The following is a 13,721-nucleotide window of genomic DNA, read 5'->3' on the forward strand; positions in this document are numbered from 1 at the left end:
TTAGGTGTAGGAATACATTAGGTGTAGGAATACATTAGGTGTAGGAATACATTAGGTGTAGGAATACATTCTGTGTAAAGCAGATACAGCTGAGATGGACAGTATTTATACCCCCTCGTGACCTTCCATTAGCTACTTTCAGTCTGACTCTAAAGGGTTTTAAACAGTGTGGCTTTTCACCAGGCTCTGTCCTCCCCAGCCAGCCTGTTCTCACCAGCCTAATGTTTATCAGTATGGATGATCAGCCTGTTCTCACCAGCCTAATGTTTATCAGTATGGATGATCAGCCTGTTCTCACCAGCCTAATGTTTATCAGTATGGATGATCAGCCTGTTCTCACCACCCTAATGTTTATCAGTGTAGAGGATCAGCCTGTTCTCACCAGCCTAATGTTTATCAGTGTAGAGGATCAGCCTGTTCTCACCAGCCTAATGTTTATCAGTATGGATGGTCAGCCTGTTCTCACCAGCCTAATGTTTATCAGTATGGATGATCCGCCTGTTCTCACCAGCCTATTGTTTATCAGTATGGATGATCAGCCTGTTCTCACCAGCCTATTGTTTATCAGTATGGATGATCAGCCTGTTCTCACCAGCCTAATGTTTATCAGTATGGATGATCAGCCTGTTCTCACCAGCCTATTGTTTATCAGTATGGATGATCAGCCTGTTCTCACCAGCCTAATGTTTATCAGTATGGATGATCAGCCTGTTCTCACCAGCCTAATGTTTATCAGTGTAGATGATCAGCCTGTTCTCACCAGCCTAATGTTTATCAGTATGGATGATCAGCCTGTTCTCACCAGCCTAATGTTTATCAGTATGGATGATCAGCCTGTTCTCACCAGTCTAATGTTTATCAGTGTAGAGGATCAGCCTGTTCTCACCAGCCTAATGTTTATCAGTGTAGATGATCAGCCTGTTCTCACCATTCTAATGTTTATCAGTACGGATGATCAGCCTGTTCTCACCAGCCTAATGTTTATCAGTATGGATGATCAGCCTGTTCTCACCAGCCTAATGTTTATCAGTATGGATGATCAGCCTGTTCTCACCAGTCTAATGTTTATCAGTATGGATGATCAGCCTGTTCTCACCAGTCTAATGTTTATCAGTATGGATGATCAGCCTGTTCTCACCAGCCTAATGTTTATCAGTATGGATGATCAGCCTGTTCTCACCAGTCTAATGTTTATCAGTATGGATGATCAGCCTGTTCTCACCAGTCTAATGTTTATCAGTACGGATGATCAGCCTGTTCTCACCAGTCTAATGTTTATCAGTATGGATGATCAGCCTGTTCTCACCAGCCTAATGTTTATCAGTATGGATGATCAGCCTGTTCTCACCAGCCTAATGTTTATCAGTATGGATGATCAGCCTGTTCTCACCAGTCTAATGTTTATCAGTATGGATGATCAGCCTGTTCTCACCAGTCTAATGTTTATCAGTATGGATGATCAGCCTGTTCTCACCAGCCTAATGTTTATCAGTGTAGAGAATCAGCCTGTTCTCACCAGTCTAATGTTTATCAGTATGGATGATCAGCCTGTTCTCACCAGTCTAATGTTTATCAGTATGGATGATCAGCCTGTTCTCACCAGCCTAATGTTTATCAGTATGGATGATCAGCCTGTTCTCACCAGTCTAATGTTTATCAGTATGGATGATCAGGCTGTTCTCACCAGTCTAATGTTTATCAGTATGGATGATCAGCCTGTTCTCACCAGTCTAATGTTTATCAGTATGGATGATCAGCCTGTTCTCACCAGTCTAATGTTTATCAGTATGGATGATCAGCCTGTTCTCACCAGTCTAATGTTTATCAGTATGGATGATCAGCCTGTTCTCACCAGTCTAATGTTTATCAGTGTAGATGATCAGCCTGTTCTCACCAGTCTAATGTTTATCAGTGTAGATGATCAGCCTGTTCTCACCAGCCTAATGTTTATCAGTATGGATGATCAGCCTGTTCTCACCAGTCTAATGTTTATCAGTATGGATGATCAGCCTGTTCTCACCAGCCTAATGTTTATCAGTGTAGATGATCAGCCTGTTCTCACCAGTCTAATGTTTATCAGTGTAGATGATCAGCCTGTTCTCACCAGTCTAATGTTTATCAGTGTAGAGGATCAGCCTGTTCTCACCAGTCTAATGTTTATCAGTATGGATGATCAGCCTGTTCTCACCAGTCTAATGTTTATCAGTATGGATGATCAGCCTGTTCTCACCAGTCTAATGTTTATCAGTGTAGATGATCAGCCTGTTCTCACCAGTCTAATGTTTATCAGTGTAGATGATCAGCCTGTTCTCACCCGCCTAATGTTTATCAGTATGGATGATCAGCCTGTTCTCACCAGTCTAATGTTTATCAGTATGGATGATCAGCCTGTTCTCACCAACCTAATGTTTATCAGTGTAGATGATCAGCCTGTTCTCACCAGTCTAATGTTTATCAGTGTAGATGATCAGCCTGTTCTCACCAGTCTAATGTTTATCAGTGTAGAGGATCCGCCTGTTCTCACCAGCCTATTGTTTATCAGTATGGATGATCAGCCTGTTCTCACCAGCCTAATGTTTATCAGTATGGATGATCAGCCTGTTCTCACCAGCCTAATGTTTATCAGTATGGATGATCAGCCTGTTCTCACCAGCCTAATGTTTATCAGTATGGATGATCAGCCTGTTCTCACCAGTCTAATGTTTATCAGTATGGATGATCAGCCTGTTCTCACCAGCCTAATGTTTATCAGTGTAGATGATCAGCCTGTTCTCACCAGCCTAATGTTTATCAGTATGGATGATCAGCCTGTTCTCACCAGTCTAATGTTTATCAGTATGGATGATCAGCCTGTTCTCACCAGTCTAATGTTTATCAGTATGGATGATCAGCCTGTTCTCACCAGCCTAATGTTTATCAGTATGGATGATCAGCCTGTTCTCACCAGTCTAATGTTTATCAGTATGGATGATCAGCCTGTTCTCACCAGTCTAATGTTTATCAGTACGGATGATCAGCCTGTTCTCACCAGTCTAATGTTTATCAGTACGGATGATCAGCCTGTTCTCACCAGTCTAATGTTTATCAGTATGGATGATCAGCCTGTTCTCACCAGCCTAATGTTTATCAGTATGGATGATCAGCCTGTTCTCACCAGTCTAATGTTTATCAGTATGGATGATCAGCCTGTTCTCACCAGTCTAATGTTTATCAGTATGGATGATCAGCCTGTTCTCACCAGCCTAATGTTTATCAGTGTAGAGAATCAGCCTGTTCTCACCAGTCTAATGTTTATCAGTATGGATGATCAGCCTGTTCTCACCAGTCTAATGTTTATCAGTATGGATGATCAGCCTGTTCTCACCAGCCTAATGTTTATCAGTATGGATGATCAGCCTGTTCTCACCAGTCTAATGTTTATCAGTATGGATGATCAGGCTGTTCTCACCAGTCTAATGTTTATCAGTATGGATGATCAGCCTGTTCTCACCAGTCTAATGTTTATCAGTATGGATGATCAGCCTGTTCTCACCAGTCTAATGTTTATCAGTATGGATGATCAGCCTGTTCTCACCAGTCTAATGTTTATCAGTATGGATGATCAGCCTGTTCTCACCAGTCTAATGTTTATCAGTGTTGATGATCAGCCTGTTCTCACCAGTCTAATGTTTATCAGTGTAGATGATCAGCCTGTTCTCACCAGTCTAATGTTTATCAGTGTAGATGATCAGCCTGTTCTCACCAGTCTAATGTTTATCAGTGTAGAGGATCAGCCTGTTCTCACCAGTCTAATGTTTATCAGTATGGATGATCAGCCTGTTCTCACCAGTCTAATGTTTATCAGTATGGATGATCAGCCTGTTCTCACCAGTCTAATGTTTATCAGTGTAGATGATCAGCCTGTTCTCACCCGCCTAATGTTTATCAGTATGGATGATCAGCCTGTTCTCACCAGCCTAATGTTTATCAGTATGGATGATCAGCCTGTTCTCACCAACCTAATGTTTATCAGTGTAGATGATCAGCCTGTTCTCACCAGTCTAATGTTTATCAGTGTAGATGATCAGCCTGTTCTCACCAGTCTAATGTTTATCAGTGTAGAGGATCCGCCTGTTCTCACCAGCCTATTGTTTATCAGTATGGATGATCAGCCTGTTCTCACCAGCCTAATGTTTATCAGTATGGATGATCAGCCTGTTCTCAACAGCCTAATGTTTATCAGTATGGATGATCAGCCTGTTCTCACCAGCCTAATGTTTATCAGTATGGATGATCAGCCTGTTCTCACCAGTCTAATGTTTATCAGTATGGATGATCAGCCTGTTCTCACCAGCCTAATGTTTATCAGTGTAGATGATCAGCCTGTTCTCACCAGTCTAATGTTTATCAGTACGGATGATCAGCCTGTTCTCACCAGCCTAATGTTTATCAGTGTAGAGAATCAGCCTGTTCTCACCAGTCTAATGTTTATCAGTATGGATGATCAGCCTGTTCTCACCAGTCTAATGTTTATCAGTATGGATGATCAGCCTGTTCTCACCAGCCTAATGTTTATCAGTATGGATGATCAGCCTGTTCTCACCAGTCTAATGTTTATCAGTATGGATGATCAGGCTGTTCTCACCAGTCTAATGTTTATCAGTATGGATGATCAGCCTGTTCTCACCAGTCTAATGTTTATCAGTATGGATGATCAGCCTGTTCTCACCAGCCTAATGTTTATCAGTGTAGATGATCAGCCTGTTCTCACCAGTCTAATGTTTATCAGTGTAGATGATCAGCCTGTTCTCACCAGCCTAATGTTTATCAGTATGGATGATCAGCCTGTTCTCACCAGTCTAATGTTTATCAGTATGGATGATCAGCCTGTTCTCACCAGTCTAATGTTTATCAGTATGGATGATCAGCCTGTTCTCACCAGTCTAATGTTTATCAGTGTAGATGATCAGCCTGTTCTCACCCGCCTAATGTTTATCAGTATGGATGATCAGCCTGTTCTCACCAGTCTAATGTTTATCAGTATGGATGATCAGCCTGTTCTCACCAACCTAATGTTTATCAGTGTAGATGATCAGCCTGTTCTCACCAGTCTAATGTTTATCAGTGTAGATGATCAGCCTGTTCTCACCAGTCTAATGTTTATCAGTGTAGAGGATCCGCCTGTTCTCACCAGCCTATTGTTTATCAGTATGGATGATCAGCCTGTTCTCACCAGCCTAATGTTTATCAGTATGGATGATCAGCCTGTTCTCAACAGCCTAATGTTTATCAGTATGGATGATCAGCCTGTTCTCACCAGCCTAATGTTTATCAGTATGGATGATCAGCCTGTTCTCACCAGTCTAATGTTTATCAGTATGGATGATCAGCCTGTTCTCACCAGCCTAATGTTTATCAGTGTAGATGATCAGCCTGTTCTCACCAGTCTAATGTTTATCAGTACGGATGATCAGCCTGTTCTCACCAGCCTAATGTTTATCAGTGTAGAGAATCAGCCTGTTCTCACCAGTCTAATGTTTATCAGTATGGATGATCAGCCTGTTCTCACCAGTCTAATGTTTATCAGTATGGATGATCAGCCTGTTCTCACCAGCCTAATGTTTATCAGTATGGATGATCAGCCTGTTCTCACCAGTCTAATGTTTATCAGTATGGATGATCAGGCTGTTCTCACCAGTCTAATGTTTATCAGTATGGATGATCAGCCTGTTCTCACCAGTCTAATGTTTATCAGTATGGATGATCAGCCTGTTCTCACCAGCCTAATGTTTATCAGTGTAGATGATCAGCCTGTTCTCACCAGTCTAATGTTTATCAGTGTAGATGATCAGCCTGTTCTCACCAGCCTAATGTTTATCAGTATGGATGATCAGCCTGTTCTCACCAGTCTAATGTTTATCAGTATGGATGATCAGCCTGTTCTCACCAGCCTAATGTTTATCAGTGTAGATGATCAGCCTGTTCTCACCAGTCTAATGTTTATCAGTGTAGATGATCAGCCTGTTCTCACCAGTCTAATGTTTATCAGTGTAGAGGATCAGCCTGTTCTCACCAGTCTAATGTTTATCAGTATGGATGATCAGCCTGTTCTCACCAGTCTAATGTTTATCAGTATGGATGATCAGCCTGTTCTCACCAGTCTAATGTTTATCAGTGTAGATGATCAGCCTGTTCTCACCAGTCTAATGTTTATCAGTGTAGATGATCAGCTTGTTCTCACCAGTCTAATGTTTATCAGTGTAGAGGATCCGCCTGTTCTCACCAGCCTATTGTTTATCAGTATGGATGATCAGCCTGTTCTCACCAGCCTAATGTTTATCAGTATGGATGATCAGCCTGTTCTCACCAGTCTAATGTTTATCAGTATGGATGATCAGCCTGTTCTCACCAGCCTAATGTTTATCAGTGTAGATGATCAGCCTGTTCTCACCAGTCTAATGTTTATCAGTACGGATGATCAGCCTGTTCTCACCAGCCTAATGTTTATCAGTATGGATGATCAGCCTGTTCTCACCAGTCTAATGTTTATCAGTATGGATGATCAGCCTGTTCTCACCAGTCTAATTTTTATCAGTATGGATGATCAGCCTGTTCTCACCAGCCTAATGTTTATCAGTATGGATGATCAGCCTGTTCTCACCAGTCTAATGTTTATCAGTATGGATGATCAGCCTGTTCTCACCAGCCTAATGTTTATCAGTATGGATGATCAGCCTGTTCTCACCAGCCTAATGTTTATCAGCCTGTTCTCACCAGTCTAATGTTTATCAGTTTGGATGATCAGCCTGTTCTCACCAGCCTAATGTTTATCAGTATGGATGATCAGCCTGTTCTCACCAGCCTAATGTTTATCAGTATGGATGATCAGCCTGTTCTCACCAGCCTAATGTTTATCAGTATGGATGATCAGCCTGTTCTCACCAGCCTAATGTTTATCAGTATGGATGATCAGCCTGTTCTCTCCAGCCTTTCTTCTCCAGACAGCCTAATAATCTCTTCCTCCAGCCCTAAAAGGCTTCTAGGGATATGTTATTGAGTGCTTTACCAGTCTGCCATAAATACCTCAAAACTTTGTTGCCTGTCTTGAAACTCTAGTTCATCTGTTTCTATGTTTGTATGCATCGTGTTTTTTGTGTCCTGGTTCCATTTTTAGTTTTGAGTTAAATTAAGTTACATGAAATGGTGCAAGCCTAGTTAGTTGGTGAACATGATGAGATGGTGCTAGCCTAGTTAGTTGGGGAACATGATGAGATGGTGCTAGCCTAGTTAGTTGGTGAACATGATGAGATGGTGCTAGCCTAGTTAGTTGGGGAACATGATGAGATGGTGCTAGCCTAGTTAGTTGGGGAACATGATGAGATGGTGCTAACCTAGTTAGTTGGTGAACATGATGAGATGGCGCTAGCCTAGTTAGTTGGTGAACATGATGAGATGGTGCTAGCCTAGTTAGTTGGTGAACATGATGAGATGGTGCTAGCCTAGTTAGTTGGTGAACATGATGAGACGGTGCTAGTCTAGTTAGTTGGTGAACATGATGAGATGGTGCTAGCCTAGTTAGTTGGTGAACATGATGAGATGGTGCTAGCCTAGTTAGTTGGTGAACATGATGAGATGGTGCTAGCCTAGTTAGTTGGTGAACATGATGAGATGGTGCTAGCCTAGTTAGTTGGTGAACATGATGAGATGGTGCTAGCCTAGTTAGTTGGTGAACATGATGAGATGGTGCTAGCCTAGTTAGTTGGTGAACATGATGAGATGGTGCTAGTCTAGTTAGTTGGTGAACATGATGAGATGGTGCTAGTCTAGTTAGTTGGTGAACATGATGAGATGGTGCTAGTCTAGTTAGTTGGGGAACATGATGAGATGGGGCTAGCCTAGTTAGTTGGTGAACATGATGAGATGGTGCTAGTCTAGTTAGTTGGTGAACATGATGAGATGGTGCTAGTCTAGTTAGTTGGTGAACATGATGAGATGGTGCTAGCCTAGTTAGTTGGTGAACATGATGAGATGGTGCTAGCCTAGTTAGTTGGTGAACATGATGAGATGGTGCTAGTCTAGTTAGTTGGTGAACATGATGAGATGGTGCTAGCCTAGTTAGTTGGTGAACATGATGAGATGGTGCTAGCCTAGTTAGTTGGTGAACATGATGAGATGGTGCTAGCCTAGTTAGTTGGTGAACATGATGAGATGGTGCTAGCCTAGTTAGTTGGTGAACATGATGAGATGGTGCTAGCCTAGTTAGTTGGTGAACATGATGAGATGGTGCTAGTCTAGTTAGTTGGTGAACATGATGAGATGGTGCTAGTCTAGTTAGTTGGTGAACATGATGAGATGGTGCTAGCCTAGTTAGTTGGTGAACATGATGAGATGGTGCTAGCCTAGTTAGTTGGTGAACATGATGAGATGGTGCTAGTCTAGTTAGTTGGTGAACATGATGAGATGGTGCTAGTCTAGTTAGTTGGTGAACATGATGAGATGGTGCTAGCCTAGTTAGTTGGTGAACATGATGAGATGGTGCTAGCCTAGTTAGTTGGTGAACATGATGAGATGGTGCTAGCCTAGTTAGTTGGTGAACATGATGAGATGGTGCTAGCCTAGTTAGTTGGTGAACATGATCAGATGGTGCTAGCCTAGTTAGTTGGTGAACATGATGAGAGGATGCTTGCCTAGTTAGTTGGTGAACATGATGAGATGGTGCTAGTTAGTTAGTTAGTGAACATGATGAGATGGTGCTAGCCTAGTTAGTTGGTGAACATGATGAGATGGTGCTAGCCTAGTTAGTTGGTGAACATGATGAGATGGTGCTAGCCTAGTTAGTTGGTGAACATGATGAGATGGTGCTAGCCTAGTTAGTTGGTGAACATGATGAGATGGTGCTAGCCGAGTTAGTTGGTGAACATGATGAGATTGTGCTAGTTAGTTAGTTGGTGAACATGATGAGATGGTGCTAGCCTAGTTAGTTGGTGAACATGATGAGATGGTGCTAGTTAGTTAGTTGGTGAACATGATGAGATGGTGCTAGTCTAGTTAGTTGGTGAACATGATGAAATGGTGCTAGCCTAGTTAGTTGATGAACATGATGAGATGGTGCTAGTCTAGTTAGTTGGTGAACATGATGAGATGGTGCTAGCCTAGTTAGTTGGTGAACATGATGAGATGGTGCTAACCTAGTTAGTTGGTGAACATGATGAGATGGTGCTAGTTAGTTAGTTGGTGAACATGATGAGATGGTGCTAGTCTAGTTAGTTGGTGAACATGATGAAATGGTGCTAGCCTAGTTAGTTGATGAACATGATGAGATGGTGCTAGTCTAGTTAGTTGGTGAACATGATGAGATGGTGCTAGCCTAGTTAGTTGGTGAACATGATGAGATGGTGCTAACCTAGTTAGTTGGTGAACATGATGAGATGGTGCTAGCCTAGTTAGTTGGTGAACATGATGAGATGGTGCTAGCCTAGTTAGTTGGTGAACATGATGAGATGGTGCTAGCCTAGTTAGTTGGTGAACATGATGAGATGGTGCTAGCCTAGTTAGTTGGTGAACATGATGAGATGGTGCTAGCCTAGTTAGTTGGTGAACATGATGAGATGGTGCTAGCCTAGTTAGTTGGTGAACATGATGAGATGGTGCTAACCTAGTTAGTTGGTGAACATGATGAGATGGTGCTAGCCTAGTTAGTTGGTGAACATGATGAGATGGTGCTAGCCTAGTTAGTTGGTGAACATGATGAGATGGTGCTAGTCTAGTTAGTTGGTGAACATGATGAGATGGTGCTAGTCTAGTTAATTGGTGAACATGATGAGATGGTGCTAGCCTAGTTAGTTGGTGAACATGATGAGATGGTGCTAGCCTAGTTAGTTGGTGAACATGATGAGATGGTGCTAGTCTAGTTAATTGGTGAACATGATGAGATGGTGCTAGCCTAGTTAGTTGGTGAACATGATCAGATGGTGCTAGCCTAGTTAGTTGGTGAACATGATGAGATGGTGCTAGTCTAGTTAGTTGGTGAACATGATGAGATGGTGCTAGTCTAGTTAGTTGGTGAACATGATGAGATGGTGCTAGCCTAGTTAGTTGGTGACCATGATGAGATGGTGCTAGTCTAGTTAGTTGGTGAACATGATGAGATGGGACGAAAATGGCTGATCAGCTATCGGAGGAGTATGTGATGGTGCCACATTCCATTTTAAACGCTCTGGATAAGAGCGTCTGCTAAATGACTTAAATGTAATGTAAATGTAAACTTCCCTGCCCTGAACTTAGTGACTGTCACTAGCCAGCTACCACCCGGTACTCAACCCTGAACTTAGTTACTATCACTAGCCAGCTACCACCCGGTACTCATCCCTGAACTTAGTCACTGTCACTAGCCAGCTACCACCCGGTACTCTACCCTGAACTTAGTCACTGTCACTAGCCAGCTACCACCCGGTACTCAACCCTGAACTTAGTCACTGTCACTAGCCAGCTACCACCCGGTACTCAACCCTGAACTTAGTCACTGTCACTAGCCAGCTACCACCCGGTACTCAACCCTGAACTTAGTCACTGTCACTAGCCAGTTACCACCCGGTACTCAACCCTGAACTTAGTCGCTGTCACTAGCCAGTTACCACCCGGTACTCTACCCTGAACTTAGTCGCTGTCACTAGCCAGCTACCACCCGGTACTCAACCCTGAACTTAGTCGCTGTCACTAGCCAGTTACCACCCGGTACTCTACCCTGAACTTAGTCGATGTCACTAGCCAGCTACCACCCGGTACTCTACCCTGAACTTAGTCACTGTCACTAGCCAGCTACCACCCGGTACTCAACCCTGAACTTAGTCGCTGTCACTAGCCAGCTACCACCCGGTACTCTACCCTGAACTTAGTCGCTGTCACTAGCCAGCTACCACCCGGTACTCTACCCTGAACTTAGTCGCTGTCACTAGCCAGCTACCACCCGGTACTCATTCCTGAACTTAGTCACTAGCCAGCTACCACCCGGTACTCTACCCTGAACTTAGTCGCTGTCACTAGCCAGTTACCACCCGGTATTCTACCCTGAACTTAGTCGCTGTCACTAGCCAGCTACCACCCGGTACTCTACCCTGAACTTAGTCGCTGTCACTAGCCAGCTACCACCCGGTACTCTACCCTGAACTTAGTCACTGTCACTAGCCAGCTACCACCCGGTACTCAACCCTGAACTTAGTCGCTGTCACTAGCCAGTTACCACCCGGTACTCTACCCTGAACTTAGTCGCTGTCACTAGCCAGTTACCACCCGGTACTCATTCCTGAACTTAGTCGCTGTCACTAGCCAGCTACCACCCGGTACTCAACCCTGAACATAGTCGCTGTCACTAGGGAGGGGGGGAGGGTAGAACCTCAGAGGGATAGAGTTTAAATCTCCTCTGGACGGTAGTGCTAGCATGGGATGGAGGGGTGAGGGGTATAGGGAGAATACCAATAACGAGTGGGGGGTGGATAGAGTGTCTTTGCTGATGGGAAATCCTCCGGAATCCTCCAGACCTAGCTGAGTGAGATCCTCCTCCCCCTGAAAGACCCATCTGCTTGGGCCTGGGCAGCGCTGGGGAGAGGGGCGGGAACCAGGGATTGCCACTGGGCGTGAAAGATGAACAGCAAACAAAACATCATAGGAATGGATCCCACTCCCTCTCCCCTCCCCTCCCCTCCCCTCCCCTCCCCTCCCCTCCCCTCTTCTCTCCTATACCCCCTCTCCTCTCCTCTCCTCTCCTCTCCTCCACCTTGATATTTGCTTTGTTTTCTTATCTTTTCTCTTCCTGTCAAACCCCAGAACACATCAGAGGAAACACACTCCCTGTTCTGCTTCAGCACATTACACTTCTACTCAGAGGTGCTTCTCTCTCTGCCCCACCTCCCTCCCTTCCTCTCTCTCTCTGCCCCACCTCCCTCCCTTCCTCTCTCTCTCTGCCCCACCTCCCTCACTTCCTCTCTCTCTCTGCCCCACCTCCCTCCCTTCCTCTCTCTCTCTGCCCCACCTCCCTCCCTTCCTCTCTCTCTCTGCCCCACCTCCCTCCCTTCCTCTCTCTCTCTGCCCCACCTCCCTCCCTTCCTCTTTCTCTCTGCACCACCTCCCTCCCTTCCTCTCTCTCTCTGCCCCACCTCCCTCCCTCCCTTCCTCTCTCTCTCTGCCCCACCTCCCTCACTTCCTCTCTCTCTCTGCCCCTCCTCCCTCACTTCCTCTCTCTCTCTGCCCCACCTCCCTCCCTTCCTCTCTCTCTCTGCCCCACCTCCCTCCCTTCCCCATTTAACCCAACCCCTCTGAATCAGAGAGGTGCGGGGAGAGGGCTGCCTTAATCGACATCCACGTCTTCGGCGCCCGGGGAACAGTGGGTTAACTGCCTTTCTCAGGGGCAGAACGACAAATGTTGACCTTGTCAGCTGGGTATTCGATCCAGAACCCTTCCAGTTACAACGGTCCGAGGGCTTTATTGGCATGGGAAACCATGCTGCATTCACTAGCTAAGAAAGTGGGAAAAAATACAACAAAATATTGCTCTCTCTCTCTCTCTCTCTCTCTCTCTCTCTCTCTCTCTCGCTTGTTTCTCCGTCATTTTTGACTAAATTAATTTGTTAAAAACTGTTAAACTATTGTCTGTCTCTCTCTTTGAGTCAACTACTCACCACATTTTATACACTGCAGTGCTAGCTAGCTGTAGCTTATGCTTTCAGTACTAGATTCATTCTCTGCAGCTAGCTAGCTGTAGTTTATGCTTTCAGTACTAGATTCATTCTCTGCAGCTAGCTGTAGCTTATGCTTTCAGTACTAGATTCATTCTCTGCAGCTAGCTGTAGCTTATGCTTTCAGTACTAGATTCATTCTCTGCAGCTAGCTGTAGCTTATGCTTTCAGTACTAGATTCATTCTCTGCAGCTAGCTGTAGTTTATGCTTTCAGTACTAGATTCATTCTCTGCAGCTAGCTGTAGCTTATGCTTTCAGTACTAGATTCATTCTCTGCAGCTAGCTGTAGCTTATGCTTTCAGTACTAGATTCATTCTCTGCAGCTAGCTGTAGCTTATGCTTTCAGTACTAGATTCATTCTCTGCAGCTAGCTGTAGTTTATGCTTTCAGTACTAGATTCATTCTCTGCAGCTAGCTGTAGCCTATGCTTTCAGTACTAGATTCATTCTCTGCAGCTAGCTGTAGCTTATGCTTTCAGTACTAGATTCATTCTCTGCAGCTAGCTGTAGCTTATGCTTTCAGTACTAGATTCATTCTCTGCAGCTAGCTAGCTGTAGCTTATGCTTTCAGTACTAGATTCATTCTCTGCAGCTAGCTGTAGCTTATGCTTTCAGTACTAGATTCATTCTCTGCAGCTAGCTAGCTGTAGCTTATGCTTTCAGTACTAGATTCATTCTCTGCAGCTAGCTAGCTGTAGCTTATGCTTTCAGTACTAGATTCATTCTCTGCAGCTAGCTGTAGCTTATGCTTTCAGTACTAGATTCATTCTCTGCAGCTAGCTGTAGCTTATGCTTTCAGTACTAGATTCATTCTCTGCAGCTAGCTAGCTGTAGCTTATGCTTTCAGTACTAGATTCATTCTCTGCAGCTAGCTAGCTGTAGCTTATGCTTTCAGTACTAGATTCATTCTCTGCAGCTAGCTAGCTGTAGCTTATGCTTTCAGTACTAGATTCATTCTCTGCAGCTAGCTAGCTGTAGCTTATGCTTTCAGTACTAGATTCATTCTCTGCA

This window comes from Salvelinus alpinus, chromosome 14 (assembly GCF_045679555.1).
Source record: "Salvelinus alpinus chromosome 14, SLU_Salpinus.1, whole genome shotgun sequence".
NCBI classification, from domain to species: Eukaryota; Metazoa; Chordata; class Actinopteri; order Salmoniformes; family Salmonidae; genus Salvelinus; species Salvelinus alpinus.